Source organism: Macaca nemestrina, chromosome X (assembly GCF_043159975.1).
Source record: "Macaca nemestrina isolate mMacNem1 chromosome X, mMacNem.hap1, whole genome shotgun sequence".
Classification (NCBI taxonomy): domain Eukaryota; kingdom Metazoa; phylum Chordata; class Mammalia; order Primates; family Cercopithecidae; genus Macaca; species Macaca nemestrina.
The window spans coordinates 153364233-153391193 of NC_092145.1; the positions used below are offsets into that span (position 1 = coordinate 153364233).

At 36.9% G+C, this 26961-nt stretch overlaps 1 protein-coding gene across 1 annotated transcript in view; it reads right to left on the reverse strand.

Moving 5' to 3' along the window:
* Positions 1-3155: 3155 nt before the first annotated feature.
* The window catches only part of LOC105478088 (steroid sulfatase), a 428088-nt gene continuing 404282 nt past the window's right edge, over positions 3156-26961 (reverse strand). Inside the window, exon 12 of the mRNA XM_071089045.1 lies at positions 3156-3251. The gene's annotated coding sequence lies outside the window, so the exon portion shown is untranslated. The remainder of the gene's footprint in view (positions 3252-26961) is intronic.

Genomic DNA, 26961 nt, shown 5'->3' on the forward strand with positions numbered 1-26961 from the left:
GGCAGCAAAAGCCAAAATTGACAAATGGGATCTCATTAAACTAAAGAGCTTCTGCACAGCAAAAGAAACTACCATCAGAGTGAACAGGCAACCTACAGAATGGGAGAAAATTTTTGCAATCTACTCATCTGACAAAGGGCTAATATCCAGAACCTACAAAGAACTCAAACAAATTTACAAGAAAAAAACAAACAACCCCATCAAAAAGTGGGCAAAGGATATGAACAGACATTTCTCAAAAGAAGACATTCATACAGCCAACAGACACATGAAAAAATGTTCATCATCACTGGCCATCAGAGAAATGCAAATCAAAACCACAATGAGATACCATCTCACACCAGTTAGAATGGTGATCATTAAAAAGTCAGGAAACAACAGGTGCTGGAGAGGATGTGGAGAAATAGGAACACTTTTACACTGTTGGTGGGATTGTAAACTAGTTCAACCATTATGGAAAACAGTATGGCGATTCCTCAAGGATCTAGAACTAGATGTACCATATGACCCAGCCATCCCATTACTGGGTATATACCCAAAGGATTATAAATTATGCTGCTATAAAGACACATGCACACGTATGTTTATTGCAGCACTATTCACAATAGCAAAGACTTGGAATCAACCCAAATGTCCATCAGTGACAGATTGGATTAAGAAAATGTGGCACATATACACCATGGAATACTATGCAGCCATCAAAAAGGATGAGTTTGCGTCCTTTGTAGGGACATGGATGCAGCTGGAAACCATCATTCTTAGCAAACTGTCACAGGAACAGAAAACCAAACACCGCATGTTCTCACTCATAGGTGGGAACTGAACAATGAGATCACTTGGACTCAGGAAGGGGAACATCACACACAGGGGCCTATCATGGGGAGGGGGGAGGGGGGAGGGATTGCATTGGGAGTTATACCTGATGTAAATGATGAGTTGATGGGTGCAGCACACCAACATGGCACAAGTATACATATGTAACAAACCTGCACGTTATGCACATGTACCCTACAACTTAAAGTATAATAATAATAAATAAATTAAAAAAAAAAAAAAAAAAAAAGTATTTACTGGTTCTCTTTGGACTTACAAGGAAAACACTTTTTGCAGTTATTTTTTCTTAAGATAGTGGATAAACACTACCCAGCTGGAAATGTACTGCCTGGAAGTAGCTTCTGATGCATGTCTGCATGTCCACATGGTACTCAATTTCAGGGCACCAATATCTTTAGTGGGTATGGTGCTCTACCGGGTTATTGTTACCTTCTTCCTTCTGTAGGCACTTTCTAATAAAAGCATGAAATTAAGTACTCCTTGTGATTTACCAGTTAAAAATTTGCAAATCCCTGCTGGCCAAACATGTTATAGTTTAATTGTGGAGGTACAAATAGACATCTTCCTAGTAAAATGTTCTTTAATCACCCAAAGGGCAACCCTTTATAACCATTATCATATCAACCTTATAACTAACCCTAAATCCCCTACCTGGACTGACAGTCTAACTAGGACCACAAGGAACAGAATAATGTAGTTCCCAAAGAATTGACCAAAGGAGGAGGAAATATTTTAAATAAGCCGTGCACAAAAACTCTACTACATAAAGTTCATAGTCTTTTTGTTTGCAAGACTGAGGCAATAGTCATTTTGTCCCATAAACACAATATTAGTAAGGGCTGGAAAATTATGGAGGAATCAATAGTATAGAGGTCATTTTTTTTCCAATAGCTAAAAAGAATGTGTGTGTGTGTGTGTGTGTGTGTGTGTGTGTGTGTGTGTGTTATGTAAGTAGAATCCAGATAGAAAGAGTAATTCAAAATACAGGAACCTCCATCACAGGACACTCACCATTTGTTGTACCTTCATGTCCTCTTGAAAATCAGCCACTCATAATGCATGCTCCAAAACTGCATAAGGAAAGATGAAACACAAGCAAGCATTGGTCTTTTAAGGGCAATACGAGAGCCAGGAGCTGAGGCAGTATGGCCAAGATCATAGGCTCTTACTATGACAACACGTAATTCAGAGGCCCCCTGTGAAGGGAGATGTCATAGGCAACTGTTGGAAATTTAATTGGTGTCTGGGACTTTATCAGTGACAGCTCATTATTTGTGTTACCCAGAGAAGAGGAGGAAAAACACGCTAACCAGCATCCTTTCAAAAGAAAGTCTCAAAGACCCAACTGCAGCTTATATTCAAACAGCATTTTTTAGAGGTGACACCAGACATTGACACCTGACATGTTAGAAACAAACTCAGGCTGGGTGTGGTGGCTCATGCCCATAATCCCAGCACTTTGGGAGGCCGAGGTGGGTGGATTACCTGAGGTCAGGGGTTCGAGACCAGCCTGGCCAACATGGTGAAACCCCATCTCTACTAAAAATACAAAAATCAGATGGGTGTCGTGGTAGGCACCTGTAATCCCAGCTATTCGAGAGGCTGAGGCATGAGAATCGCTTGAACCCGGGAGGGGGAGGTTGCAGTGAGCTGAGATAGTGCCACTGCATTCCAGCCTGTGTGACAGAATGAGATTCTGTCTCAAAAAAAAAAAAAAAAAAAAAAAAATTGAAAGAGAAGAAAAGAAAGAAACAAACCCAGGCTTAAGGCTGAGCGACAAAAACAGCTGCTTGTATTGCAACTGCACACCCAAAGCCTCTTGCCTCAATGAAACTTGAGCATTTTCATTTAGAACTTTTGAATTACAGTTTCTGGCTTTATGGCATGTTTCTTCTGGGCCACTTCCAAATGGACCCTCTGGCATGGTTATATCCTATGATAGAGAGATGTTCAGTTTAAAAATAATTACCTAAATCATCTCTGCCACTTTGATTTAGTATGAGGGGTGGTTGATTTTGTTTTCTTGCTCACTGTGAACATTTTACTCATGGTAACATTACTTTGACTTTTAAATTGAACTCATAGATAACAAAATGCAAATTTAGAGTACATAGTTTTGGGGTTTTGTTTCTGACACCTGTGTGGAAACAAATTTGACAATGTAACTTTTCCTGAGTTGAACCAACAACGAAAATTTAGTGTTTGCTTGAGATAAGAGAATAGAAGAACTGAATGTTTTGGGAATCTTCTGAATCTAGTTTGAGAACATTGTACTGTCAGTAGTTTCCATACTCACCCACTAGGAGGAAGACTCAAACATGTTATGCAACCAAATCAGTGAAACAACTTCTTGTCTTCATTCAGCTTGGCTTAATGACTTCATCTTGAGATGTTTCCTAATTTCTTAAAAATAGTTTCTTACAGGGAACAAAAAGAAAAATAGGTAATTTAAACTACTTCAAAAGTAAAAACATCTGTGCATCAAAGAACATAATTAACACAGTGAAAAAGCAACCTATGTATGAATAGGAGAAAAGAATTGCAAATCAGATATCTGATAAGGGGTTACTCTCCAGGATACTAAAAAACAAAACAACAACAACAAAAAACCTCTTGCAATTTAACCACAGCAACAACAAAATACTCTGATTTTAAAATGTACAAAGGCCTGGAATAGACATTTCTCCAAAGATGACATGAAAATGGCCAACAAGCTTAGGGGAAGATAGTCAACATCACCAGTCATTAGGGAAATCCAGATCAAAACCACAATGAGATATCACCTTATACCCATTAGAATGGCTACTGTTTAAAACAAACAAACAACAGAAAATAAGTGTTGGGAAGGATGTGGAAATATTGGAACCCTTCTGCACAGCTGGTGGGAATGTAAAACCCTTCTGCACTGTTGGTGGGAATGGTGTAGTTGCTATTGTTTAATGGAAGTTCCCCCAAAAGTTAAAAGTTGAATTATCATATGATCCAGCAATTCCATATCTGGGTATGTGTTCAACAGAACTGAAATCAGAGTCCTGAAGAAGTATCAGTGTTCCCATGTTCATAGCAGCATTGTTCACAGCAGTCAAGAAGTGGAAACAACTCAAGTATTCATTGACAGATGAATGGATAAAGAAAATATGATGTATACACACAAATAAATATTATTCACACTTAAAAAGGAAGGAAATTCTGATACATGCTACTACACGGATGAACCTTGAGGACATTATGCTCAATGAAATGAACCAGTCACAAAAAGACAACTACGTCATGATTCAATTTACATGAGATATCTAGAGTCATCAAATTCATAAAAACAGAAAACAGAATGGTAGCGGCCAGGGGTTGTGAAAAGAGATTGGATAATTATTGATTCGGGTAAAGAATTTCAGTTTTGTAACATGAAAAAGTTGTAGAGATTGGTTGCACAACGATATGCCTACACTTAACACTACTGAACTGTTAAGATGGAAAATTTTATATGTATTTTACCACAAATAAAACTGTTTAAATTTAAAAATAGTTTCAACCTAGCACAGTGGCTTATGCCTGCTATCCCAGTACTTTGTGAGGCTGAGGCAGGAGGATTGCTTGAGGCCAAGAGTTCGAGACTAACCTGGACAAGATGGCAAGATCCCTGACTCTATAAAAATTTTTAAAATTAGCAAAGTATGGTGGCACATGCCTGTGATCCCAGCTACTCAGGAGGCTGTGGTGGGAGGATCCCTTGAGCTTGGGAAGTCGAGAGCTGTGATCGTGTCACTATACTCCAGCCTGGGTAACAGAGCAAGAGCCTGTCTCAAAAAAAGAAAAAACAAAATCGAACATCAAGAGATTTGCCCTTTTTTTCCCTTTCAATCAAAAACTTCCAAGCCACATGTAGAATGTCATGTGTATCTTCCTAAAACTAAATTGGGCCACTTTAATCAAACCTAATGATTGAACAGTTCAAAAAACTGCCGTATTTTTTGAAAGATTTTCAAGCCAGTCAGAAATGTTGGGAGTTGATATTACATTCTTAAAGCTACCTTTATCATTCCTTCTTTTGAACACCATGCATAGACTTCGTGTAATGTTTAGCTTCAGAATACCAAAGTGCCATTTATAAACTGTGGTTGTTAGCCCACAAGCCTTCAGTTAAAATGAGCATTAAAGTTTTATGTTTTCTAAGCTCTTTTAATTGATGATACAAATGAATGGGGGAGGGGTGGTGGTCAAGTGTGTGTTATCTGTCTGAGGCTTAAATAAATGTTTCAGTTTCAGAAAGCTAACATTTTTAAAGATGCCTTGTAAAATAACGTTATTTGATATCATCAACAAATACTGGTCAATCAATCTTAGGTATCTTGGTAGCTACCAATAAACAAACAAAAAAATACATCCTATTTTTTGTCTTCATACACATATACAAAATTAACCCTGGGAAATAAAATAGCAAGAAATTCCACATGCTTATGTCAGAATATGTAAGTGTCATAGCACAAAATATAAATGCTATCATATCTAACCCAGTACCTCTTTTCTAAGAGGTGGATTCAGGAAGAGCTTACTGGAGTGTCCAGGACCCCAAACATGTGGTGGAGCAAGAATGTTGGGGCTAAAAAACAAGCTGGCCTGGCGAAGGTCACTAAGTGTGCAGGTGAGACACATAGACACTGGAACCAACTGATATTGCCAGGTTAAGTGCCATTGCTGGAGTGAAGGAGACAGCAATAGCAAGCTTACAGGACGTGGTAAGTTCTTTCTCACCTCTTCCTGTCTCCCAATATCTTCTAGGTCCCCCTATTGTTAGCACTAAATAGAGAGTCAACTGACAAAGGAGAAAGACATTTGCCCCATTATCACCATGGAGAATATAGATGGTGGATTTGGAACTGAGAGATAAATGCTTAATAACTAGCACAGGAACCCTCTTAAATTTCTTTACGATCAATTCTCAATGGGTATTATACGCTCTGCACTCCACAAAACGATTCCTTGCTGACTGGCATACAGAAGTGCCTAGCTTTGGTTCATCCTGAAAGTCCAAAGAATAAACCTCCACACTGAGAAACAGCAAAGTAGGAATCTGTGAAACTCTTGCCTGAGTTTCCTGCCTGTCATCTTATCCTATGGAATTCAGACGTGCCAGACCCCACAATTACATGAATCAAGTCATTAAAGTAAATTTTTCTCTTTCTCACTCTCTTTCAATAGATTAGATAGATATAAATAGATAGATTAGATAGATAGATAGATAGATAGATAGATAGATAGAGTGAGCTATCGTTTGAATGTTTGTGTTCCTTCAAAACTTATGTTGAAACAACACTATTCCAATGCAATAGTATTAAGAGGTGGGGCATTTAGAAGGTGATTAGGTCATGAGCACTTATGAGGGATTAAAGGCTTTATAAAAGAGACTTCACACAGCATTTGACACTATTGTCCTTGTATCCCTTCCACCATGTGAAGACACAGTGTTTGTCCCTTCCAGAGAGTGCAGCAACAGGATACCGCTTTGGAAGCAAATAGCAGCCTTCACACAACACCAAACCTTCTAGAACCTTGATCTCGGACTTCCGAGCCTCCAGAACTGTGAGAAAAAAAATCTATTGTTTATAATTATATATGGTATTCTGTAATAGCAGTACAAATGGACTAAGATATATAGATGATATATGATAGATAGATAGATAGATAGATAGATAGATAGATAGATAGATAGAAAGATAGAGTTCTTTGGCATATCCTATTGTTTGAAGAACCCCAATTAACACAGTTCTTTACCTATGCAGGAAATCAAGGGTCAGGAAGTAGAAACCTCAGCTGCAGAGACAATAGTGGCAACATCTTATGTCATACTCTCCCTGGGAGAGATAATGCTGCTTTTTCTCCCTGATAATTATTTTTGCTTGGTAAGGATTGAGCGGAAAAATTATTTCTCAATGTTGCTTGAATCCAGTGATCCCACAGAACTGGAATCATGTCAGTCTCCTTCTTTCCATCATTGCCATTGCCCTTTAAATATTGAGGGAGTGTTCTATCTGGTTATCGATGATGTGTCTTGCTGCATAATTCATTCTGGAGACTGGTGACACTGTGGCCACTTCTCTTCTTGAGATGCCTAAGCCTGGAGAAGTGTCAACATACATGTGAGGACTTCCCATCAGACTTTGCACATCCTTTCCCAAGCGAGACTCATAAATAAACATAAGCAGTAGCCAAAATGTGGTTAGCCAGCAGGGAAGTGCTCACGAATAATAGCTTTATTGTAGAGTGCAGCAGACCATAAACACAGAATGCCTGTGGGCAGCCTAATGAAACATGAAGTAATTGTAAGATGGAGTAAATGCATTTCCTTCATCTACCCTTACTTGTAGGATAGATTAAATAGCTTTTCTTAAAAACAAAAATGATATATTTTCTTATTTAGGAAACTCAGTTTCAGTTCCCTAGGTGAATAGTAATTAAAACCAATGTCCATAAAGGAGATACCACAGTAGATTTGGACATTTAAAAACAGAATAACTAGTTTGGAGCATAATCTTTGGGGTTTTGTCTCTTCAAATATGCTTTCTGTTGACAAAGGTGAATAGCTTCCAGTTTATTCACTGAAACCACTTCTTTACATCTCATTTGCCCTTATTCTCTCTTATTTTTGTGGGAATTATCACACCCAGACCTTCAAAATTTCTCACTTGACTTCTCAGTCATTGCTGTGGAGTTTTGCAGGTATTTCTTGGTACCTATATTATTAGCTAGGACACTAGAAAGTGTCAAGGGATCCAGACATCTCTCTACAGACCTTGTAGATAAACATCATTCAGATCACCTAGATCTTTCCCTCCCAAAGGATCATGGTATACAGGAGGTAAAATATGTTGTGCAAACATCCTGCTAAGAAGAATAGTGATAGATTTTGGGAGAAATATTTCCTGGCTTTTTAAATGCATTTTGCATAGTGGGATTCAAAATATTGTACTACAGAATTCTGTGAGCAAAGCAAAGTCCTCTGGAATGTCATGGAATTTATATATTCTATATATAAAAATATATATATATTCTGCAAATATATAGATAATGTTAGCTTTTATGGAAATAGTATAACTAGGCTTGCAGACAGTCATTTCTATTTCCATCTTTATGTTAAGAGAAAATTATTATTTAAAGGTAGATTCCAATCACAGGGTATCTTGTAAGCATACCTATTGGCATGTTCTATCAGAAATGACCCTAATAAACATATTATTTTATTCTACAAAGTCTTTTCATGTATGAAGAGGCAGAAGACAAGGCATAAAGTACTGTAATTTTAAAGCATCTTTATAATTACCTGAGTTCTTCTTCCCTCCCCATCTCTTCCCTGCCATCCTTTCCTATTTCTTTTTGCTTAGCTTCAGAGGTTTTTGCTTAAAACAATATAATGCAAAAGATATAACTCTCACCCCGTTGACCTCTTTCTACCTTCTATTTACTACCTCTATTTCTTTTCTAGAGATAACCACTTTTGTGAGGTTAGTGTACAATTTCCCCTCCTCTTTTTATAGTTTCAGTTACAGGACAGTGTATTATTCTTTTAATTTAAATTTTCTTAAGTACTAATCAGGCTCATTCATTCCCACAAACCTGTCTGTATCCTCTGGCCACTTTTAGATTGAGTTGTTTGCCTTTTATATTGACTTTTAGAAATTCTTTACGTATTTTAGGTACAAACATTTAGTCACTTGTGTATGTTACAAATATAAACATTCCCAGTTCATTGTTTCCTTTTTTTTTTTTTTTTTTGAGGCAGAGTCTCTCTCTGTCACCCAGGCTGGAGTGCAGTGGCTGGATCTCAGCTCACTGCAAGCTCCGCCTCCCAGGTTTCTTACTTGCTGGTTTCCTTTTAATGAAGATGGTTTTAATTTGTATGTAGTCACATTTACTTTATTTAGGGAAGAAATCTCTGCATTCCTATTCCAGGCACTAACTTAGTATTCCATGTGGTGAAGAGGAAAAAAGATGGAGGCTCAATAATTTGATATGCATCTTTTAATTATTCTTCTTCTGTTTCCTCCCTGTGTGTCTCTTATAACTATCATGTACCTTGTTTCATTGATTTACAAGTTTCTCAGGGTTAAATAATTTTCCTCCCCCTTGCCCTAATCACTCTCTACAAGTGTCTAAGATAAAGGATTCACCCACTTTCCATGCTCAATACCAATACTCTTCCATATGTGTTTCTGTGTTCAGAATTTCTGTGATTTATTCAAATACACCCTCCGCTCTTCTCTTTATCATTTTATTATCTTACTATCATTGGGTGTAGGAATAAATAAATAAATGTGTGTGATCCATTTGCGCTTTTTAATGTAAAGACCACACAACTGTTGCCAATGCAAGGGATTTGTCTAATGCCCTCTCGAGATGGTAGGGAGATGTCCATGGTTCTGATTTTAAGAAAAATTCTTAGGTGCTGTGATTGACTAATAATATAGTTTGGCTTTGTATCCCCACCCAAATCTCACCTTGAATTGCAATCTCCATGATCCAAATGCACCAAGGGCAGGGCCAAGTGGAAGTAAGTGAATCTTGGGGGCGGTCTCCCCCATGCTGTTCTCGTGATAATGAGTGAGTCTCATGAGATCTGATGGTTTTATAAGCGTCTGGAGTTTCCCCTGCTTGGATTCACTCTGTTCTGCTGCCCTGTGAAGAAGGTGCCTTCTGCCATGACTGTAAGTTTCCTGAGGCCTCCCAAGCAATACAGAACTGTGAGTCAATTAAACCTCTTTCCTTTATAAATTACCCAGTCTCAGACAGTTCTTTATAAAAGAGAGTGGACTAATACAACTAACAAGTAAAAATGTCCATAAAAATATAAAATGATAAACTACTGCTTAGTGATATGGAAAGTAAACATATTACAATATGTTTTGTATTTATGCATGCATCTTTAAATGTGGCTATATTTTAAACAACCACATCTGTTTATGACCGTACAACACTGCATTTAATATATTATTATGTGCATAACCATTCCCCTATTGTTGGACCAATTTAAAATTAGCCTATTCTTTATTTTGGAGATTCTAGAAGTGTGTGCTTGAGCAACTTACATTATAATTATCTTACATTATTTTGAAAAATCAGATTCCTTGATACCACCCAAGGCTTGCCATAAAAGAAGCACTGATAAAATCAACACTTGAACTTAGTTGATTTGCATATGTCTCAAATTTTTTATATTATGTCTTAATTCTGTGCTTGCTATTTTAATTATGTTAGTCCAGCACCACAATAGGGAAGTTTGTAGAAAGAAACTGATGATAAAACACTGAGAATAGAAGCAGAGAGGCAGTTGAAGTGGGTAAATTTAAGTATATTCCTCTCCTTGACTACTCTACTGACTTCCAGTTCCAAATTTTTCATTTAATGAGAATACTAATACATGTTCCACTATCACTGCAAACCCAAAATGTTTGAAACAGATAATGAATTTTCAGTTATGGCAGTTATATAAACAGTAAATTAAGCCCTCTGGGGACACAAAGTGTGGTTTGTGGATGCTGGGAGGGGAAGACAGGAGTGGCTTCTCTTAGAAGGTGAAATTTGAACAAGCAACAATAATTATGAAGCACCAAAATGTGTTCCACAAAAGGAGATAATATTAGAAAGAGCCTGACAATGGGGGAATGGGAGATAGGAGAGGATAAGCCAAGAACAATACAAAGGCTGGCCATATGAAATAAGAAAATCTGTGTTTGAAATTAAAGTGTTTCCATCGCTATGAGTCTCTTTAATAGGAGAATGATAGATTGACATTCTAAGAAATAAACTTGACATTCTAAGAAATAACGTGGAGAGACTGTAGATTTCTGAACTGGTAAATAATATCTGTTGTGTGATCCAGATTATTCTGACTGAATGAAGCCCTGTTTTAACCATGGCAAAATCCAGGTGTAAAATGACGAAAAGTTGGATGGTGGTTTTGTGTTGCTAGATGAAGAAATAAAGAATAGGCAAAGAGACATGTGGAGCTCTTGCTGGGACTGGCAACCCAATCTGGAAAACTGCTACAATGTGTCTGCTAAATGAGCATCTTCCTCAGCTAAACTGTATTACTAAAGTGACACAAGTATAAAATAATTACCTAACATGTCCAAATGCCTTCTCATTCAAGCCTGATACAGACAGCTGTTACTATGTCACTCACAGCTTGCTCTTGCCGATAGCTTAACCACCTTGAAAACCCATGCCCCTTCCATTCTTAGGCATCCATTAGTAGTCAATTTAAACCATCATTCTATGTCTGCATCCTCTGGGGCCATTTCATTAACTATGAGCAATGTTGCTAGTCAGAGAGAGGTGTAAATTAAAGCAGCCAAAATTGAATCTAGTAAATTTGATTACTTGATAATCATGCTCATGCAGATATTGAGATAGAGTTTGAGACTATTGAATGGAATTAGGTTTGAGATTTTCTGGGGATTTAACTTACCCTTATTCCTTTTGTTTATAATCAGCATAAATTACAGAGTTGAGCTTGCACTGAGAACAAATTGTACTTCTCACCATACATATCACATTCATTTTTGCCAGAAAAATGGTGATGTTTCTGAGAATATAAAACCCAATGAGAATTTGTCTTGTATTATTTGTACCTTTCTAATTGTTCACATTTTTCTTATTTTTTTAAAATAGAGACAGGGTCTTGCTATGTTTCCCAGGCTGGTCTCAGACTCCTGGGCTCAAGCAATCCTTCTGCCTCAGTCTCCCAAAATGCTAGAATTGCAGGCATGAGCCTGCTCCTGGCCATGAAATCTCTTTTTCTTTACTTTCAATACTTTAGCTTGCATATTGGTCAGGAGAGATAAAAAAATGAATGATAAAACAGTTAATTAGAAGAATGAGAGAGAAGTTCTACTTCAACCTCGTGGCACTCCCAGTAGTGAATATTACTTGAAGAAGCCTAAGGTGGTGAAGCAAGAAGAATTTTTGAAGAACCAGATTTCTTCTCAATCTGTGACCTATTCATCTTGCCTTTATGGGGAGAAGAAGCATGTTTTGCTAGCATTTTAAAATCATCGACTGCAAGCCAGTTAGAGCATTAATCATAATCTCTATCACTCTAACAGCAGAAAATATATTTTGAATTGTCATATGTTCTTATTGACCATTTATTGAATACTACATGCATTAATCTGTGAAAGCCCACAGAAATGAGAAAGACAAAGATGTTTCAGCAAATAGCTTGGAACTGGTTTTGGCCTTCTGAGATTAAAATCAGCTACAGGTTCTGTTCCTGTCTTATGAGAGTGGTAGATAAAAGAACAAATCCCTACTGTAAAAAGTGCCTTGTGTTATTTTTACGTAAAAATGTTGGACATATAAGGCTAACAACAATTTTGTAACACCTACCTGTCTTAAGCCAGGTCCCCAAAAGCAAACTTTAATAAGAAGACACACATGAAAACAATTGATTAATAAAGTAGCCAGGTGTATTAGTCTGTTTTTATGATGCTGTTAAAGACACACCTGAGACTGGGCAATCTATAAAGAAAAAGAGGTTTAACGGATTCATAGTTCCATGTCGTTGGGGAGGCCTCACAATCATGGTGGAAGGTGAAAGGCATGTCTTACATGACAGCAACAAATCTCTCCTCCAATACCCTAACTGCAGTCCTTAGCAGACAGTCCTTCTAAAGAAGGATGCAAGTGAGAGTGTTGGGAAAGAAACACATAAAGTTGGGGGGTAGGCACTCAGAACCAATTGTCTGAGTAGCTGGCAAGGCAGAACTGTCATTTCCTCAGCTGATGAAAACCAGTAACAGGTTTCAGGTAGGGAGATGAAGAGTTTGATATGGAGCTTGGTAAGTGAGAGCTGCCTACTAGACACTCAAGTGAAAATGCTGAAAAAGAAGTTAGATTTATGAGTCTGGGCTTCAGGGCTCATAATGTAACTTCAGGGCAGGAAATTTAATTTGGCTGTTAACATCATCCAGTTAACATTTTAATTTGAGATTATGTAAGATCATCAAGGCAGTGAAAAGAGAAGAAGAATAAATTGCCCAAGAAATACTGAGGCATACTCCAAGATTTAGAATTGGGAGAGAAGAGGACAAAATGAAGGAGACTGATAAAAATTGACCACAAAAGTAGGGAGAAAATCAACAGAGTGTGTTCTCTTAGAATATAAATTAAAAATAACTATATTATGTAAGTTGAAGGACATCAATTTTCTCAAATATTGTTAAACTGAAGATTAAGATAAACTGAAGATTAAGAATTGGCCATTAGATTTAACAATATGAAGATTATTGGCGACTTTGACAAGGGATGTTTTGTGGGATTGTTGGTGGCAAAGGTTTTAGTAGAGCACACTCAAGAGAAAATAGGCATTTAAAAGATAAATTTTACAAATGTTAATGCTTTATATTTTCATCATGTGGTTACCATGTTTCTAGTAATGATAAAAAGTATTAATTGGTATATTAAGCTTACTGGAAGACTTTTTTTGAGACAAAATCTCTCTCTATAACTCACTGCAGCCTCGATCTCCCAGGGTCAAGTGATCCTCCCACCTCAGCCTCCTGAGTACCTGAGACAAAAGGCACTTGTCACCATTCCTGGCTAATTTTTGTTTTTATTTTTTCAGAGACAAGATTTCACTGTGTTGCCCAGGCTGGTCTCAAACACGTGGGCTCGAATGATCCTCCCGCCTCAGCCTCCCAAAGTGCTGGGATTACAGGTGTGAGCCACCGTGCCTGGCTGTAAGATATTTTTCAACTTAAAAATATATATAGTGCCAAAGGTATTTTTTCTCAGGATATATTCCCCTAAATTTTCAGGAAGCAGAGAAAACATGCTCAAAGACAAGATATTTATATATCAGTGTTCAGGAGCCGGTTCTCTGACACTATGGCCAAGAAGAAGAAAAAAAATGGATGGAGCTCCTTATTAGGATTCAGTTGGAGGGTGTTGGAAGACTAGCAGAAGACTTTAGTTCTAAAAAAGTTTAAAGAACCAAAGCAGGAAAAGGAGACAAGAAGGCCATGAGGATACCAAGCTAATGGCTGAGAGCTCAGATCAATAAGGATGTTAAAATGAGGTCCAAGAGATGAACTGAAGGCTTACCATAAACCAAGCAAAGACAGCAAGGAGCTGATCGGTGAAGAGAGAGTTCAGTGTGAATCTTGCAAACACTAAATTTTTGTCTCCACGTTTCCTCTCATTCAGGATTTGCCACTACTGCCCTACTGGAAGTTACATTTTTTTTAAGGATCCATTTCACTGGAGAAATAAGTGAATTGAGAAATTGAAAATATAAAATGAAAGTATCCCTCAGTCATGAAATGCATTATAATATTTCAATTGGCTTGGACCACAAGCAGATAGCATTTCGTTTCAGAGAGTTGTTCAGAGGGCAAAGGGAGTTTGTGTAAAGATTCCTAGGACTGCTCTCTGCTGTCCCTGGTCCTGAAAGTTGAATATCAGCGTGACAGACAATGTTATGGCAGTCAGGACTGCGTCTGTTCTTGTCAGCTCTGATTCATAAGGTACAAGGCAGGCCTGAATTGTCCTTGTCAGTTACCAACTAAGCATACAAGAAGATGGGGCAGATCAAATGTAGTTTTGGTGAATGGAATAGTTTAATTCATATATTACTTGCAAAGGATGCTCTTGGCTTTAACAGTTAATGCTACTCTTATATGTAAATGAGTTTAAGCATTATAGACCCAACTTTGATGGGTTACTAAGGGCTCTTTTCTTCTGACACTAAAATCATTTAAGGGACCTGCAGTTTTGTGTCCATTTGTAAAAGACTAAGATATATAACTGGTTTTTAAAAAGGAATCAATAATTGTAAACCATGGTGTCAAGAATTAGAAAAAGATTAATTGCATGTGGTCCTTGTTTAGGGTGAATTAACAACCCCAACTAGTAAGGTTCTAGCAATTACTAAAATACCCAGCCATAAGATTTACATTAGTGTTCAAAGGTCAATCTATTACAATGAAGGAGTGTATTCATTAGGAAAAGGAAACTTCAGGGAAATCCTATAACAGTCCCTCATTCTGCACACTTCTATCAGTCTTTCCACTGGCGAAAGCCTATAAAAAGAAGAACATGATGTTCCAGTGGTAATGGATATGAACTGCTCCTCACAAACACTGAGTAGTAATTGGATTATTTCTTAGCTCTTGAACTGGCTTTCAGGAAACACAATAAAGGCTTGAGGAAGCAAATATGTTGCTCCACTTTCAATAATACAGAAATAATGACTTATTTCTGTCAATGAGAACTGAAGAGGGCAGTCAGATATCTCAGAGCTTTCAAAAAATAAAATCTACTTGCTTTCATTCAAACCTTTTATCTTTTGATGCAGATGAGATGTGCAAAGTTGTGATGGCAAGATTTCCAATTTGTAGAGAAGCAAGCCAATATAGTTGTATGAAAACATTCAATTTAAAAATGATGGATTCTAAAATACATATGGTAAAGTACGTATTACTTATACTATAGCTTATAATAAAACTGAGTATAGCTTGATTTTTTTTTCTTTTCTCTTTTTATTTCTTTTTCTTTTTCTTTTTTATTTCTTGAGACAGGGTCTCACTGTCACCCAGGCTGGAGTGCAGTCATGCAATCATAGCTCACTGCAGTCTTAACCTCCCAGGTTCAAACGATCTTCCCACCTCAGAACCCTGAGTAGCTGGGACTACAGGCAAGCACCACCACACCCAGATAACTTTTTATTTTTATTTTTGTAGAGACGGGGTTTTGCCATGTTGCCCAGGCTGATCTCTAACTTCTGGACTCAAGCAATTCACCCACCTCAGCCTCCCACAGTGCTGAGACTACAGGCATAAGCCACCACACCCAGCCTTGATATTTTTTTTGTACATATATACCCCTGTAACCAAATACAAGAATAAAACACAAAACTTTTTCACAACCCAAAAACCCCTTATTTTTCTTTCCAATCAACATTCTCTGAAGTTAAGCACTGTTTTGACCACTAGTGAAAGCTCTTGAAATTTACACCAATGAAATCATATAACATGTACTCTTTTGTGTCTAGCCTCTTTTATTTAATATTATATCTGTGCCATCCATCCATAATCTTACATGGAATCATTCATTTTTGTTATTATATAATATTCCATTTTAAGAATACAGAACAACTCCTTTATTTTAATAATAGACATTTGGCTTCTTTTCAGTTTGGGGCTATGATGAACAAAGTTCCTATACACATTCTTGTTCACGTCTTTTGTAGAGAATACACACTTATTTCTTGTGACCTAGGAGTAGAATTTTTGTATTATACAGTAGGTGTGTTTTCAGTTCAAATTAACACTGCCCAACAATTTTTGTAGCAATTTATATTCCTACCAGCTGTGCATGAAAATTGCTTCCATTATGACTAACTTTTGACATTTTCTTTCTTTTTAACTTTAGCCATTTTGATAGGTTAAAATGCCATACTTTTGATGCATATTTGGCTTGATTATGTATGTTACAATATCGAGTTATTTTCATATTTTTCAAATTTAAGAAATCATGTGAAACATGTATTAAGATATGTATTAAATACTTTGTGCTTGATATTAAAGATGTTATCTCATATTAACCAACATTTATTTAATTACAGAAAATAGAGTTTGCAAGATTTACATTGCTTTCATTGCATTTAGTATGACTAAGACCTGGTTACATTTTCTCTCTAATGTCACAGACCATTACAGAGATTAGTATTTCTAAGCCCTTCTCATTTTTAACTCACTTTATTCCACCGCACCTGGCCATTTTCTCTTCTTTCTATTGATATTCTAATTTTTCTTTAATAAGCAGATGCTACCCTTAACATTTTAGAAAGGCTATGTGAAACATTTTTAAATAAATTATGTACAATTTATGAATAACTAATGATTTAAGTTTCCTAAATGTCCCTCTTGAGGTCTTGGCATAAGTGTGCTTCATTTGGTAACAATGATTGCTGGTTTAGCCTGGTGAAAATGTGATATCTGTGTGGCATACTCACAAGGTATTTTATGCACAAAACAAACCTTGGGTCTCACAAATTAGTGCAAAACAGAACCCTAAACCTTTATGTGCCTTTAGCATGGCTACAGACCCTGAATAAAACAAGAGAACAATGAACTGGTATAAATTTGACTCATAGATCTAAATGTTAGTATATCAAAAATGACTATAGCCTTTTTCAGACCCAGCTGAGGAGCATTTTAAAAATAAAAGAATATCAACTCAAAGTTTCTACTGAAATCCTTAAAATGTATATTTACTGAGTGTTTTATAAAAATAAGAGAAAACAGTTCAATATTTGAATGCAATACGTATTCACTTTTAAATTCATTCAACCAATATTTATTGAACACCTGCTAGTCTATGCCAGGATTACAAAGTGTGAGACTTTATTTCATGTTTACCTAGTTGAGGAGACAGATATTAAAGTAACGAAATACATATTTAACAGTTTCAGGTAATTATTCCTTCAGGTCATTTGGCAATAAAACTGGACATCTATGATTGCTAAATTTTAACCTGAGTCACTCACTGATATGGTTTGGCCGTGTCCCCACCCAAATCTCATCTTGAATTACAGCTCCCATAATTCCCACATGTTGTGGAGGAAATCTAGTGGGAGATAATTGAATCATGGGGGCGGTTTCCCCCATACTGTTCTTATGGTAGTGAATAAGTCTCACGAAATCTGATGGTTTTATAAGGGGTTTCCCTTTTCACTTGGCTTTCATTCTCTCTTGTCTGCCACCATGTAAGATGTGCCTTTCATTTTCCACCACGATTGTGAGGCCTCCCCAGCCACGTGGAACTGTGAGTCCATTAAACTTCTTTTACTTTATAAATTACCCAGTCTCAGGTATGTCTTTATCAGCAGCATGAGAACAGACTAATACACTCACTGATTTTAAGATTTTAAACTAAACATGGAATTTGATCTTTAGAAAAGTTTATCCCAAGTCAGGGATTTCAAACTTCAACATTTGGCATAATGTGCACTTTTTGTTTTGTTTGTTTGTTTTGTCTCCTTCCAACCAATATGAGTCACATTTTAGATGAAAAATGGACTCTAACAGGCAGCTTAAACATCACAGGTTGCTGATTGGTTCTCAGCAATGCAATTCTTACAAGTGCCACTTTCTCGAGGAGGCAATTTGAAAAATGATTTTCCAACACCATCTGCCCGAAGCACCTGAAGACATTCATGCTGAGCTATTTCATAAGGAAAATGCAGGATGAAAAAGACAGTGAGCTGAGGCACGTTCCTGGAATGTTCTGCAAGCGCCAGTGCACCAAGCTGATAGATGACTGTCATCTGCCGCTGGGGCTCATTTGTGCAAAAGGTTTTCTTCCTAGTTGATTTAATTTTTGTTAATTCAGCAACTTCCTGGAATAAATTTGTGGTGTGTGCATTTTCCTTACAACAGCGGCAATCCCTCCAGAGGATTTCCTCGGAATACAAGACTAACGAAAGTAATCCAGATTGCCTTTCATGCAGCAAACCATTTACAAGAAAACCACACGTGTGCACAGAGCATAAAAGCCCTCCTATTGAAACTGCCATTGTTCAGAAGAAGAGTAACTTTAAATCCCTAACTGAAGGTGAACTGGGTCAGGAATTGTGCAAGTTAGCACTGCCAAGGACTCAAGACTTCTAGGGAGGCTTCGAATACATTTTCTGAGATTCCCATGAGTAGACATTTTGCTTAATGTAGCCTGAATTTACTATATCTCTGAGCTATTCTCCCTAGAATAGTAAATGTGAGAAATAATGAAATAAGAAATGAAGGTTCCACATCAGTAATATTATATTTTGTTATAATTTTAATTGCCATTTAACACTTAGCTCACCATGTTGATTGAAGGAGAGAAAATGCTTCAATTTTGTCATCACTGACAACATTTTACTGACAACATTTAACAGGCATAAAATCTATATGTCAAATAAGAGATGAAATAACTATAGGCAATTCTTCTCCATAAGTGACCTCCCGGTTATTGACTGATCTTTATGAAATATATAAATTCCATGGAGTGTGTGATTCTACTTATGGAAGAATTGAGATAAGGAAAGCATCATTCATATAGGTGACTCCACTGACGTAACTGCATGAAACTAACACTTCTTATGCACCAATATTTTATTTATAAAATGTAGATAAAATCTACTTCTTAGAAAGTTAAAAATATCATTCCCAAGTTTCCTTTGGTGGTCCATTTTTATGAAGCAACATTCATCTGATTTCTCCGTCTGCAAAGGTATTTTAACACCAACAAAATCAGGGGCCAGAAATCTATATTTCAAACCCGGATTCCACTTGTTTTTGTAAATAAATTTTATTGGAACACAGCCACACCCATTGACTTATATTCTGTTTACAGTGTCTTTTGAGTGCCACACCAGCAGAGTTGAATAGTTGCACTAGAGATAGTACAGCTCCCCAAATATTTACTGGCTGGCCTTTTAAGAAAAAGTTTGCTCATACCTGAACTGGCCCAATCCCCTCATTTAGTGATGAGGAGGCTGAGGTTCACATATATTCAGAGAGCCACCCTAGAACCAAGCAAAAACCTCATTCAAAAAAAATCCAGGCTGGACATGGTGGCCCATGCCGGTAATCCCAGCACTTTGGGAGGCTGAGGAGGGTGGATTGCTTGAGCCCAGGAGTTCAAGACCAGCCTGGGAAACCCTGTCTCTATAAAAATTACAAAAAGAAAAAAAAAAAAAGAAAAAATTAGGCATGGTAGCACTCGCCTGTAGTACCAGCTACTTGGGAGACTGAGGTAGGAGGATCACCTGAGCCCAGGAGGTTGAGGCTGCGGTGAGCCATGATCACACTACTGCACTCCAGCCTGGACAACAGAGTGAGACCCTGTCTCGAAAAAATAAACAATAAATTCCAAGGCCACCTTTTGAACTTCATATTTGGATAGAACTGCAATGTTATATAAAATAATTGGTTTTCATTGGTGCCTTTCAAAGACGGGTAAAATGAAATATTAATACACTTTTTTTTTAGTGTAACAGGTAAAAAGGACTCTTTGTATTATTGTTATAACAAATAAATTAGCTAAACATCAATGTGAATAAGATGTTAGCACATATGTCAATTTAATCAAGCACTTTCTATAGTATTGCATCTGAGGGGGAAATGGTGTCTTTCCTTTTCTCGGTGCACATTACCACATAAGAAGTATGAATGAAACTGATACCGCAGAACAGTGGTTGGCAAATTACATCCCAAGGGCCAGATCTGCTTGCTGCCTGATTTTATGCAGCCTACAAGCTAAGTATCATTCTTACATTTGTAAATAGTCTTCCAAAAGAAAAACCAAAAGAAGAATATTTCATGACATGTGAAGTGTATAAGGAATTCAAATTTTAGTGTCCACACATACAGTTTTACTAACATGCAGCCATGTGCATTGTGTATCATGTATGGATTGCCCACTGTGACTTTTGTGCTAAAATGGTGCAGCTGAGTATTAGTGGCAGAGACTGGCCTGAAAAGCCTAAAATCTGATAATAGAGCTTTTTGCAGGAAAAAAGTTTGCTGACCCCTGATCTAGAAGCACTTATGTCTCTCCTGGTGCCTGACAAGTCTCGCCTTTCAAAGCTCTGAATGCATAAGGAAAAGTTAAAACAGAGGCTTGCTTTGTTCTTGCTATAAAAATATAACTTCAGTTCTCAGCAGCTTCTCAAAGGCCACGTGCTTCTGACCTTGTGTCCCTGTATATCTCTCTTGTGTAGTTCAGACCCTCTCCCTAAGCCCTCAAAAGAGTTGTTTTTCTTTGCACAGCTCAATGCAATTGCACAAGAACCTTTTCTGATAATAACCTGTCCCACGGATGTTGGGTTGGAGCTTAACGATGGTTGATTTAAATTGAAGTAAATGAGCACAAAATGAAGATAATCACTGAAATGACTCCCATTTGATTACATAAGCAGAAAGCCTGAATTCTGCCATTCCTTTTCAAACAAGTTATGGAAGCATAATTTATGCTAATCAAATGGTATAGTCCTGACCTATGACATGGGAGTATTTGGAAAAGACTTTAATCCATTTACACAATGTGTGCATAAGTAGAGAAGATACCTATATAGTCAGGGGTCTCCAGATAAACAGACTTGATATGAGATCCATATGTCTCCAATAAAGATACACATATTAAGATGTGTCTGTGTGTGTGCATGTGTGTAGTCAGCCTCTATAACTGCATAAGCCAATTCTTTAAAACAAGTCTCTCGCTGCATAGAGAGATACAGGATAGATAGCTCCAGGAAAGATACATATGATCTATATGTAATCTGTGTGCAGACACCCATACACACACCCACACACACACAGAGAGACAGAAGGAGACTTAATATAAGAAATTAGTTCATGCAATTATAGAAGCTGAAAAGTCCAAAACCTGTAGAAACTCCAAATGATCTCCCAAGTGAAGTCCTAAGGCTGGGAGGCGGCTGCAGAACCAGGAAGAGTCTATGCCCCAGTTTGAAAGCTGACAGGCAGGAGAATTCTCTGTTACTCGGGGGAGGTCAGTCTTTGTACTTCTCAGACATTTGACCGATTGGACAAGGTCCAGCCACACTGGCAAGGACAATCTGCTTTAGTCAGTCATCGATGTAAATGTTAATCTCATCCTAAAATCCCCTCCCACCAAAGGTTAAATGCTGAAGGGAATGAATACCTAATTTTCCATGATGTGATTATTATGCGGTGCATGACTGTACCAAAGTATCTCACGCGCCCCATAGTTATATATGCCTACTATGTATCCACAAGAATTGAAAATAAAACATCTAAAACACCTTCCTAGACAGACTCAAAAAGTTTGATCACGTATCTGGGCACCCTGTGGCCCAGTCAAGATGACACATGAAATTAACCAGCCCAAGAAACTTGAGTAACCAATGACTCACACTTTCAGAGTCCAAGGACACTACAGATATGCAATAGATGATCTCTAAGCTTAGAAATGCAACAATCCTGATGGGAAAATAGAATAGGCTTGAAGGGAGGCCTTAGCAGTTTCAGAGCTTAATACACATGAAGTCCCTCACACTGCCAAGCCTGCCAGACTGTGTTGGAAATCAACACCAAGACCCAGAAATCATTGTCTTTGTTATTACTCAACCCCGTGAAACAAATAAACCTATCCCACTTTCTGAGTGTATTTCATCTTTTGCCCAGGGTTAAAAAAATTAATTTACATTTTATTTAGGCAATAAATCTGCTAATAAAGATGTGAAACTTAAATACTGTAAGAAAGCTATGCAAAATGTCGAGACCTTAAGGATGCTTCCAATATTAGTTTTCTCACTTGTCCATTCTCATAAATGCTTTTCGTTAACACACTTTGTCAAGTGTTTCAGTATGGATTATTTATTATTATTTATTTATGTTTACAATCCTAACCCTCCTAATTATTTCTACTTCCTGAAACGTTCCGCCTGGACCTGATTCAGCACATCAAAGTAAAACTCTTATGTTTTTTAGAGTATGTACCTTTAACTTCCTTTTTTTTGATATGTCTGAACATCCAATTACACTTACTAGGTTAAAAGGAGCATAAACACTCACTCAGGAGGCTGAGGTGGGAGGATCACCTGAGCACAGCAGTTTCAGGCTGCAGTGAACCATGACTGCAGCACTGCATTCCAGCCTGGGCAACAGAGCAAGATCCTATTTCAAAAAATAAATAAATAAATAAATAAATAAATAAATAAATAATTTTTTCCCCAGGGCAATGAGGAAGAGAAGTCTATTTAGAAAATAAAGGAAAAGAAAAAAAGAAAATATGAGGGAAGGAAAAAAGGAAAAAAGAAATGGATGGAAAATGAAGGGAAGGAAAAGCAAAAGTATTTTTGTGATCTTCCTCTCAAAAACCTATAAACCCAGTCTAATCCTGGGAGAAAAACATCTCATTCATATCAATTGAGGGGCATTTTACAAAATATCTGATCTTCTAACTGTCCCCATAACTGTCAAGATCACCAATAAAGCATTTGAAAAATTGTCACAACCAAAAGGAGCCCAAGAAAACATGACAAATAGTGCGATATATTATCCCGGATGAGGTCCTGGAACAGAAAAGAGACATTAGATAAAAATGTAAGGGAAATCCGAATAAGAAGTGGACTTTAGTTAACACTAACATGTCAACCTTGGTTTATTAAAATTTTGATAAATTTACCAGATGTTCACAATAGGGGAAGCGCGGTTTGGGGTATATGGGAACTCTGTGTACTACCACTCGTTGTAATTTTTCTGTAATTCTAAAACTATCCCAAAATCTTAAGTTTATTCTTAAAAGAAAAACAGAAGAAGAAGAAAACTAGAATTAGTTGAGCTACTACTAAAAGTAAGGATTATTCCAGGGGGATAATGCCATTAGCCTCATTTTGTGGAAGATAACGACTTACCTTGGGAATTATCTTGGGTAACTTTTGTACCATCCTGCTAAGGGATGACCATTCCTTCCACTGTTGTAGATGAAAACAAAACAAAACAAAAGAACAACTGAAGCTGAAGGAAGGAATCTTTGCCCAAGTCCAAAGAGGTAAAATACCCAGCTCTTCCTACTTCCACTCTCATCTTCTCTCGACCATAGCAAGTATAGAAATAATTATTGTAATCTATCTATTAGAGTAATTGCAGTGTTAATAAAATTTCAGACCAAGGATATTAAAGCAGTTCAAATGCCATTCCTTTTTACCAAGAGACTACGATTTGCACAACCAAGGAAAACTTTAGAGAACCACTCAAAACCTCATATAATTACATGCTAAGATGTACCAAGTGATAAGACTGCCAATGATTGTTACTTTGGAATCACACACCCTAAAATAATCAGTGTGAGCCAGAAGGTAACTGAGCGGTAAGTGGGAAGATGTCTTAAAACCAGAATTGATTTTCCTCACTGAATTGTTAATGCCTCCAGAGAGGTGGTTCTTAAAATTGTGGAGCTGTGTTACCCTCCCCCAAATGAAAAGGCTGCGAGTATGCCAGTATTTTCTCAGTGATTTGCTTTGAACTTATCTGTGCAGAATCATCCGCAATGCTCATTTACAGTGCTGGGAGTTAGATATGCCACAGTGAATTTCCTGATTTTCTAATTCACTGGTGATTATTAGCTAAGGAACTACTTGCAGACAATAATACAAATTTGAAGTATGACAGTCTGTGAATGGAAACATCAAGAAGAGACTGTTTCATTACGTGTCTTTTTTCTCCATATAGGAAGGTAGTCCCTTAGAATAGTATTTTAAGTAACTGTGATTTTTTTTAAAGCCATCACAAATAGTTTTGAAAAAAAGACAGGTGGCTCTCAAAGACAAATAGCTAGAAGCCTCCACTAATGACTTTAGGATTTCACTTTTTGTACAGAAGAGAATGGAAAGTACAAGGCACTATTTAAAATTTAATTCTAATAACAACTACCAGAAGCCAATACTAATTCCACCCCATCTCCAGCCCTGTCTGTCTCACAAGATGATGAATCACGAATAAAATGATAACTTTGATTCAATGTGCTCTATTTAATATGGCAGGAAAATGTGCTGGTACCATCTTGAATTTTTTGCAATCACAAGAGTAGAAAGAAGATGTCTCAATGTCCTTAAATGAAATGGAACATTCAAATAATCAGGTCATCTATTCTCAAAGTATAGAGAATGTACATTATTTTTAAATTTTAAATCATACTAATTTTAATATATAAGTGAGGACAAAAGTGAGCTAATTTTATGCCGAGATAGGTAAACAAGATCCTTATAGATATGTATGTATATGTAAATATAGGCATAGATTCAGATGGAAATAGGTCATTTCCATGACTAAACTCAGGTTCTCTCTCCACATGTGACATTAGACATGCAGCCTTTCAGTGGGTGGTGAAAATTACTACAAAATGCCTATAAATGAACACTTGCATAATCCTCTGATTTCAGGCTCACTCATTTATATGTCTGTTTTGTCCTCTAGAATGGCAAGAGGGAAATTGCCAAATAACATGTTAACATCTAGACAAGTTATATCCAGGGGTTTTAATAAAACTGGCTTGGTAGGGACATACTTTGAGCAAACCCATCGAGCCTCTGGAAATTGCTATTTCATTTACTGTGGGCTTACAAGACATTTGTTAGGTTATCTATTCTAGAACACAGAGAATTATTGTCAAATTTAATAGTCTGTAATTTCCAGAATGCTATCCTTTTTTAAGAAAAGAAAAGAAAGGGGAAATGGGGTTATATTTACCCATCTCTTATCTCTCAATAGTGCTGTCGTCAACCATCATTAATCAACAAATACTAGCAAATATTCTCCATTCTGGAGATAGAATTCATCTGAGTTGGAATTTATTTTAAGAAGCTTTGTCCTCTCATTGTTTCTTCACCTATCAAAGGCTTAAATCTCTGTCACCTCTATTTGCTTTCACCTTTAAAATTTAAAGGCCATTTTCTTTGGTGTAGAAATAGAAGAAGAAAGTCAGTATTTGAAAGAGCTCTGAACTCTTTACAGCTGCTACCATACCACCTGCTCTCAGAAATAGGCATGGGTTTTCTTGGTCTTCTTACCCAAAAGCTACCACCAAAATACTTTTTAGCTTTCCTTAGCATTTTTCATAAGCCTGCGATTCAATGTTCTTGACATTCATTTACTGTGATCTGATCACTGCATATTTTAAAATGTCATTTTGAGTGTCAGTTAGGGAACATCTTGAGTTGCCACACACTCTCCCAGCCCCGAGAACTCTACTACTCCTGTTAGCATAAAACATGGTATAATTGCTTTCATCTTCTTAATAATAAAAAATCCCTGTTACTTCTATTGCTTCCCTTTATAGCAAAATTTGTATTTTTTCTTTTTAGAATATTTTAAACTTTTTATTGTGAGAAATAACAAATACAGGAAAAGTAAACAGACTGGTTTATTGACCCTCCCCCAAATCCACCACCACACCTCAGTGCTATCCATATTCTGCCATTCTCTATGATCAATACCTCTACCCATTCCTAAACCCTATGTAATTATTATTTTCACAGTGCTTTTTTTAATGGTAAAGTATGTAGTGCTAAAACACACAAAAAGTAACTGCACAATTTTGACAAACAGATACACTTCCATAATCCACAACCTTGTTACCATATAGATCATTTTCATCCCTTTTACCACTTCCCAGTTAATCGTCCAACAAGAGACAACCACAGTTCTGATATGGTTTTCCTTCTGTTAGTTTTGCCTGCTCTAGCAGTTTGTGTAAATGGAGCCATACAGTGCAAGCTCACTGTTATCAAGTTTCTTTTCACTCATCATCGTGTATGTGAGCTTCATAAGCATTGTTGATATGTCAGTCCTTTGTCCCTTCTGATTACTGAGTGGCACTGCAATGTAGGAACATAAAAAAAAAACCAAAAAAACAAAAAAACCCACAGTTCGTTTACTCATTCTCCTTTTGCACTTTTCGGTTGCTTTGCAGGTTTTGGCAATTGTAAATACAGAAGTTATGATGATTCCTGTACAGTTGTTTTTCATAGATAAACTCCTAGGCATGAAATTTTAGGGTCAAAAGGTAGGTGCATATTTAATTCCATAAGAATTTGCCAACAATATTGTTGGACCATTTTATACTTCCACCACCAATGCAGGAGAGCTTCACAAATATTTTGTTCTCAACTTCAAAAAAAAATTTTAGCCATTCTAGTTGCTATACAAATGGCATTTTGTCTTGTTTTTCATTTGCATTTCCCTGATGACTAATGACATTGAAGACATTTTCATGTGTTTATCAGCTATTTGTGTTATCACCTTTTATTTAAAAAAATTGTTTTGAACTAATGTTAGACTTACCCCAAAGTTGTAAAAATAATATTGTCCTTACCTCATACCCCAATGTAAACATCTTACATAACCATAATATAATTATCAAGCATATGAAATTAACATTGGTAGAATGTTAAACTAGATCTTACTTGATTCAGTGTATCTTAGTAGATAAAAATTTATATGGCTCCAAAAACACGGTACAAAATGGCATATATTGAGTAACCTCCTACCTGCTAATCCCTCCTCTCAATTTCTGGCCTCCCCATTCTATACGCTTCCAATGTTTATT